The sequence below is a fragment of the Gopherus flavomarginatus genome, chromosome 2 (assembly GCF_025201925.1).
Source record: "Gopherus flavomarginatus isolate rGopFla2 chromosome 2, rGopFla2.mat.asm, whole genome shotgun sequence".
Classification (NCBI taxonomy): Eukaryota; Metazoa; Chordata; order Testudines; family Testudinidae; genus Gopherus; species Gopherus flavomarginatus.
The window spans coordinates 64,096,191-64,104,451 of NC_066618.1; the positions used below are offsets into that span (position 1 = coordinate 64,096,191).

Sequence of the window (8,261 nt, forward strand, 5' to 3'; positions counted from 1 at the left end):
TTTCTCTCTCAGGGAGAGTCTGGGAGGGGGAGAGAGAAGCAGGGGGGAAGGTGGATTTTCCTCTCTGTTTTAAGATTCAAGGAGTTTGAATCACAGTGATCTTCCAGGGTAACCCAGGGAGGGGAAGCCAGGAGAGGCAACGGTGAGGGAAAGGGTTTACTTTCCTTGTGTTAAGATCCAGAGGGTCTGGGTCTTGGGGGTCCCTGGGCAAGGTTTTGGGGGGGACCAGAGTGTACCAGGCACTGGAATTCCTGGTTGGTGGCAGTGCTACAAGTACTAAGCTGGTAATTGAGCTTAGAGGAATTCATGCTGGTACCCCATCTTTTGGACGCTAAGGTTCAGAGGGGGGATTATACCATGACAGATGTGTTAAGAATTAATCCAGTGTCTGCCATGACAGGCATGCCATTGGGCAGTTAGAGGAACACAGAAAAGGATCTGACTGAAAACTGTATTCGGAGAGGGAAAAACATATGGGACTTAACACAGAGGACATGCAAAGATCTGCCCAGGATAGACAGGGACAGCAGAACCGTGTTTGTGCCCAAAGCAACATCTGGAGATGGGGGAGGGAAGGGGAGGAAGACTGCGATTCCGTTTAAACTGATACTACATGTGACTTTTTTGGCTTTTAATCATCATCATCATCATGCATTCCTTCCTATGTCTAACAAATGCTACTGTTGAGCCATTCTTGAAAGCACAAGGATCTTGAGACAATAATGAAATGAGTACACATGAGATTTACTTTGAAATCCAGAAATTCACAATGGGGCGAGCTACTCTATTTCAAGTGATGCTTTAGATCTCAATGAAAGTTAGCTTCCAAACGTATTCTAGTTTCCATCTGTACACACCACAGATACACAAGATTTGATGGGAATATGAACTTCTTTAGAAATTACTGAAGATTGCATAGTAGGGGTTTTATAGCTAAGGACTGAAGAGCATTAGCAGAATTGCACAGTAAAGCTTGCACAGTACCTGCAATACTAAAACTGGATCAAGTCACTAGCTCTTTACTTTCATTATTAGTATTGTGGTAACACTCAGAAGCTGCAAGAAATGTAGCATTGACTCACGTCTCAATCTTAAGTACATCACAAGATTATTTATTTATATAAATTAAATAAAGAGAGAGAGACTGAGATGAGCAGCTTCAAGAACTCTGCAAGAGTAGCCGACTAAGAACTGAAGCCGAATCAGTAGGAGTTAAGGAAATGCAGCATCTCTCAGGATCAGGCCAACAGTAAGAGGCATATTTTCTGTTCTGTCCAGATATTTATAGCACTCATCACCATAATATCCCAGTTCTTTTACTTGTGTTGATCTGTATGTCAGTCTAGGTGCTCAAGGTTAATTTAACCAAATTTCTCTCAAGTTATTTCTATATTAACACACACACACACACACACACACACACACCCTTCCTCCACTCCCAGAGAAGCTGTTGTTTCATTATTTTAGCTTCCTCTTTACTTCCAAGCACTTCTGTGGTATGTTGGGATTTAAATGCCTCCTCCACAAATGATTAGCTGCAAAGTCTAAATCCACACAACCTGAAGAATATACCCCTTCCAAATACCAGTAGGGGTCAATTATATATATAAATAAAGCATATATATTATATACCAACACACTTTCAGGCAGTTGTATACGTAACTGACAAAGTGCCAAACCAGCTAAGTTTTGGTCTGGTAACATTTTGTAAGAGACAAAATTAGTTCCAATGCCGAGTTACAGACTCACTGAAGCTAGATATGGAAGAGACCTCATTTCTTTGTCAGTGCAGGATGGTTCTCTGTGGTCAAGGTCCTGTGAACTCCATATCACACTGGCCCTGGATTCTGTGCCAGTTTGGTGCAACAGATTGGAACTTTTGTAGCTTCATTTATATTGAAAAGCAGCTAAGTATTTTGTTGACTTACATATGAAACAATTAGTACTGTAGCCCCAAGTTTTTTATATTACATTTAACATATTTTACAAGCTATTGCCAAATCTTTAAATTTTCCAAAAATCACAAAAATATATTGCACAACATAACTGCATCCTAGAATCTGTCAAGGGGAAGCTGAAGCTGAAGCTTTTGGCAGGTGCATAGGAGACAGCTTGAGTTCTTGGTACTCGAGAAAGCATGAGAAGCAGCATGGAATTCTGGGATAAGTACATTAATAGGAAACTAAAATGATCAACATTGAAATAGTTAAGTGACATTCAATTTGTCCTCTTTAGGTTTCAGAGTTAACACCGCTTTGAAATGCATTGAGCATTTCACATTTCTGAGTTACCATTTCATGCTATCTGCAAATTTCAGAAGATGACAAATTAAAGAATGAACAAAATGTGATAAATTAAAAAGTTTTCTTTGCAACAATATTTTTAAAAATGAACGCTTATATTACAGAGCACAATCTGTGATACAGGCATGGATTCTGGGTCTCTGCACAACAGAATATGTGCTACTGTTTTATATAATCTAATTCTGCATTAATCACATGATGGGCCACCTTCCCTAAAGCCCTGAATAAAGAAGGTTTATGAATGGAAAATAGAATCTAATTATAAGGCCCTTTACGCTAACAGTCCATACAGCAACAACACTAATTCTACATATGACTATACTGCCGTGTTTCAAGGCCTTTAGCACTAACATCAGAGCCTAATGCCATTGAAACCATGGCAAAAGTTTCCACTGGCTTCAGTGGCCCCAGGTGAAGTAAATACGCCTCTTTAAGAGAAAAGTTAGCCATAATTTTATAACTTACTGCAGCCATATTCTTCATAGCATTCCTTTGAACTGAACACCACAGCAAGCTGAAATTTAGCTAAAAGGTTAATTGCTACAAACCAACAGAAACCTTGATACTCAAAACACTAATTAATATATAAACTGCTAACAACACTGCAGCAACTGAGAACTCATTTTTTACCATTAGAATCCATGAAATCTAAGCGTAGCAGAATAATGCAGCCTTTCATCTGTTCTCTAGATAGTATGCAACCAAAGTACATATAATACAGCAAATGTATGCAGGGGAGGCCCAATGTGGAATAAAATGTACTCCATTTATACTCATGTGCTTTTAGGTACTTAAGCTCTAGTGAAAGAACAAATATCAAATACCTAGCATTTATATAGTGTTTGCATTTGCAAAGTGCACCACAAAACTATGTTAATCATTGTAATAAATAAACCCCACCTGAAGTCTCACCAGTGTTTCCTGTCTTTGGTAAGCAAGCTCATAATTCTCAGCTGTGACATGCTTGTTCTGGGCCTGATTCTGCACCAGCCCCTAGCATCGACATAGAAATGCACCACTAAGTCATAGTTTATTCCATGAGTATGCTCACCTTCCCTGTGGAGTAAGGTGTGACATCTGCAGACCCAGTGCCAGCTCATGCCAAGGCCCCCAGGCCTCACTGACAATACACAGCTAGAAACTAGTCTGGCTTATCAGCACATTAGCATTGTTAGAATTGATGTTAAGTTGTAAGAATGTGTTTATAGTGTTATACGACACCGCATTATTGATCTCACTTATAACCTTGGTAGCCCACAGTATAAGGTTATATTAAGTGTTTGCACTGTAAACCTCAGTAACTGTGGAACTCAAACAGGAGAGAAGTCTTCTCTAATGCAAATGCTGGCTTCCTCCAGAAGACTTTAGGCCCTGGCCAACAAGATGGCTCATTTGGTTTCAAAGGCCTATGTGAGGGTCAAAGAACAAAGACTGTTAATTGCATTCTTCAGCCCCTCCAGGAAGAACCTATTCATGAACTCATCACATCGGCTTGGACTATGGGGAGAAATGGATAAAAATCTCTGACAAGGAGAAACTGGGTTCTTTTTGTCTACACTGCAATTAGACACCTGCAGCTGGCTCACACCATCTGACTTAGACTAAGGGACTGTTTAATTGCAGTGTAGATATATGCAGGCTTGGGCTGCAGCCTGAGGTCTGTGACCCTCCCACCTTGCAAGATTCCACAGCCTGGGCTCCAGCAAGCCCAAATGTCTACATCATAAACAAACAGCCCCTTAGCCCAAGTCAGCTGGCCAGGCCAGCCACAGGTGTCTAATTGCAGTGTAGACATATCCTAAAGGGGCAAGAATTACTAAGCATAAGAACCACCCCCATCTTCCCCAATTTAGTCCTAGAGGACATATGGAGTTTGCTTATTAAAGAAGTTTCTATTATCTTTTGGAATCTAAGATTGTAACTCATTTGTGTGTGTGTGTGTATGTCACCTGCTTTAACCTTGTAAAGCACTCATTTCTTTTCTCAGTTAATAAATATTTAGTTAATTACTGGATTGGCTACAAGATTTGTCTTTGGTGAGAGATCTGGGTGCGCAATTGACCTGGGCTAAGCGACTCCTCCTTTGGGACTCAGAATAGCCTGAATATTGTTGTGATTTTGGGGGCAAGGGATCAGCTAGGACACAGGCAGGCTTGCCTGAGTTGCAAGATAGACTGAATTGCCCCAGGAGTCTGTCTGTGACTCCATGGTGAGGCTGTGATAGGGCTTGTGGAGTTTACTCTTGCTACTTGGTTGGTGAAATCTAATTACAGAACATTCAACCAATTCATTTAACAAGAACTACGTTGATTTATTTCCTATTCCAGTAAGAACTTTAAAAAAATTAAAGTGTATTTGTTAATGATTGTTACATTCTTCAACCAGGAGATGGTCCTAATAATTACATTAAAGCTCATAGAAATTAGAATTGTGGTTTCCTGTTTGCCTGAGTATTTCTTATACTTTAAATACTGAATCACACCTACATGCTCTTCTGAAATTCAGTAGGGTCAAAATTACATTATAAAATCTGTGGTTAATCAATGAAAAGATGAAACAAATATAAACAGCCTCCCACATCCTTCATCTCAAGAAAGCCGAGGCTGAACAGCACTCTCACAATCATTAGGGGAATGGGGGGAAAAACAGGGAAGCCAGACACATGACCTCCCAAGGAAGAAATGGATGTAGTTAAACAGCCTTTTCTATACCCATTCTAAATGGTGCACAATATTAAACTACTGGAAATCAGCAAGTGAGAGCTGAGAGTACCAGATGGATTTCATGCAGTAGAATACTTAAATGCTCATTTACTAATTTGGACTCAGTCCCGATGGAAATTACACTAGCTTGGAAATTGTACTGAAGTGATTGGATTTAATTAACCTATTTTCTTTACGGGTGGACAGGAGAGAAGAAAAATCATGGCAACTTTGTTTTATACTACTAAAGAGAGTCAAAGAATTAGCTGAGTGAGGCACTTGCAAATATCTTCAAGATCTCTGAGGTTACATTTAGCAGCCAACTGACTTCCAGTTATATTTTCCAAAGCACACAGCAAGACAGAAAATCTGCAGTGGCTCCCTGCTGAATGACTCCTGGGGAATTCACCTCTCAACCCTGAAGACTTAGTAATTGACACAGGATTATGTTTTAGAAACAGATGCTTAATACTGTATATCAATTAATCTAGAATTAGGTCTATTTCAATGCTACAAAGAAAACACCATGAATCCACCAAATAATGAAAATCTCGAATGGTGCAAAATTCAAAGCAGGTCACTTTTTTTTTTAAATTGTGTAATCAAAACAAAATAAATACTCTGTACTGTAACAGCACATTTAAGGGATCTCAATGGATTTCAAGAGATGACTTAAACTGATATATAAATCCTATTTCTTTTTAGGACATTTTAGTACACGGGACAGAATATACATAGACTGACATGGTAATATGTTTTGTTTATAGTACAAGTCAAAATTCCCTATACATCAGAGGAAGACAGTAACTATTCTACCTTATTAGCTGTATTTCACAAGAGGGCACAGTCTCTAAACCTTATTCAGACATTTGCACTGAAACTTACAGGAAAGCGGATAGGTCTCGCAATGCAGCGACATGAAGGCTGAGCATAAGTAGCTCACCCCGAGGCCATTATTTTCTCCCAAGTCTCCAACTAACCTTAATCCCCAACGGCCTCACACTGAAAAGTGTGTGTGTGTATGAGTGTGAGTGTATGTGTATCTGTTTTTTAAAAGCTACTTTGTTGTTACAAAGTTTTCTTGGTGCCTCTTTAATTTGGCAACGGGCTGGTAGGGGACACCCCAAAAGGCACAGCTCCTCTTTTCCCAAAAAGCCAAGCGAGCTCCTCAGCTTGGGGACGTAGGGGAGCACGAAGCAAGAGGGAAATCTAACCAGACCCACTTACCTGTACCGTACGACTGATCCCCCGCGCGTTGTGCTCCTCGGGAGTTAGCAGCAGCATCCCAAGTCCCTTGGAAGCCCCTCGGTTCACATCCCCGGAGGAAGATGCAACAAGCCCCCACCCCAGGAAGACCCCCCCCTCGGGACAGCAATGCACCCACCAACCGGCTGGGAAGGGGAACAAGGTCCCTTCGCTCCCAGAGCGCCGAGCCCCACGGGCGGGCAGGGGCCACGGGTGCCAAACCCCAGCCGGGTGCCTGACCTGCCGCAGGGTCACAGCTGGGTGGGAGTCGGGCACCTACCTGAGCGCTTGCCCGCAGGCAACAGCGGCGGCGCCCCGGTCAGAGACAAGCAGCTCAGCCCGTCTCCCCAGACGGCCGCTACAGGCGCCAGCAAAAAAGGAGGTGGGCGGGGGATGGCAACCAGAATCATAAACTCAGCGGCTCCACCTGGGTGCCTGCCGGAGCGAGGAGTAGAGGGACCGGCTCTTCGGGTCTCTCGACTCCAAGGGAGGCTCCAGAGCGGGCGGGCTTCATCACTTTGATTGACAGCTGGACTGACCAAAGAGAACCTCTACTCTGGGCCAACCAAAGAGGCGCTAGCCCCCGCCTTCCCGGCCGGGTCTGGGGAGGGCGGGTGTTTCCATGACGTCAGCGAGAGGCGCCTCTCGCACAGGTGGAGAGAGAGGATGGGGTGCGGGCGGGGAATACCCTGCTGCCAGCAGCGTGGGGAGCTGTCACTCAGGGGGAGCAACCGGAGGGCCGAGTCTCCAGCAGCCCTCTGAGCAGCTGGAGCTTTACAGTGGAAACAAGTGCGGGGTAGGTCAGCTCCACCGGCAGCACAGCAGAGCCAGGTGCTTAGCAGGGTGCTGGATCAATGTTTACATAGGGACTGCTAAGCGCCATTGACTCAAACTGTAAGCCCTGGATATAATAGAAACCTCTTCAGGCTGAGGGTGCGGCAGCACCCCTTGTTCCAGCACTTGTGGTGCTCAGCACCCAGCTGGCTGGGTCTGGGGCCCCTAGCAGCAGGGCGCTGAAGGCTGCAGAGCCTGGATTTCAATGGACCAAATTGATTCCGAACTCGCTCTGTTGCACCTTTTTCGGAGCCAAGAGATGGGGGTTTCCACAACTGGTGCGGTCTGCCCGTGGCCGAAGCATGCCTGCTTCCTATGGGGTAACAGGCAGATCTGAGCACCGCGCCACGTGTGTGGTGTCCTTCCTCCCGTGCAGCACCCGTGCCCCCAGCAGGCTGTGCACGCCCGGGGACGGGGCTCTTCCCCAAGGGCGCTTACAAGAAGTGTCACGCGAGCTGTCAGGGCTCCGGTCCCACCCACAGAGCAGCTGCGGACAGGACCCGGCTATCCAGACACTGCCAGGCAGCTCCATTTACAAACACGCCCCGGAACGTTCAAACTACACCAGGAAGGTCCGTGCGCTGAATTACCCATGTCCGTTCACACGTGCGAGGATCGCACCCCGGCCTTACTGCGCACACCAACAAGTACAATGCCGAGATAGACAAGAAGAACGTAGGGGAAGGAGTCAAGATTATACCTTAATTCTTATAAAGAGGAAGGCATGGTCCCCAGCCCCTGTTAAACTGTTTCAGGCATAGATCTAACTTCTGTCTGCCGTTCTTTGAACAGGCTCCGTCCTTGCCCATCCTGTGGTTTCGCTCGATGCACTAACAAAGGACAGCCTTAACCAGTCCCTCCTCCACTGGAGCGGCTGCCGCTACTGGCTGTTCGGAAGGAGGAGGAATTGTTTGCAGATTGCATTTTTCTAGTCATCGTATTAAATATTTGGCGTCTTTAGTGACAGGCCATAAATATTCCATCATCCCACATCATCATGTTGGATGCTAAGGTTAAGATCTGCTCCGTCAATTTACAGATTTAGAACTGCTAGGGCAACAAGGAAACTGAGCTGTATGGCTCTGAAATCTGAGTTGTATGACTCTCCCTACAAGGCATTAGAATCAATTAAGAAAAAAATCCAACCTCCCCCGCACCGAAAAAAGCCATTAACACC

At 44.4% G+C, this 8,261-nt stretch overlaps 1 protein-coding gene across 4 annotated transcripts in view; it reads right to left on the reverse strand.

Moving 5' to 3' along the window:
* Nucleotides 1-7,882, reverse strand: part of OSBPL3 (oxysterol binding protein like 3) — a 135,603-nt gene extending 127,721 nt beyond the window's left edge. For 2 of the 4 annotated variants that reach the window (XM_050938604.1, XM_050938599.1), the window contains exon 1: nucleotides 6,531-6,671. The gene's annotated coding sequence lies outside the window, so the exon portion shown is untranslated. Of the gene's footprint in view, nucleotides 1-6,232; nucleotides 6,322-6,530; nucleotides 6,672-7,784 lie in introns of those variants that run through there. The other 2 variants (XM_050938600.1, XM_050938601.1) reach the window with 2 other exon arrangements.
* Between the last annotated feature and the right edge of the window lie 379 nt (nucleotides 7,883-8,261).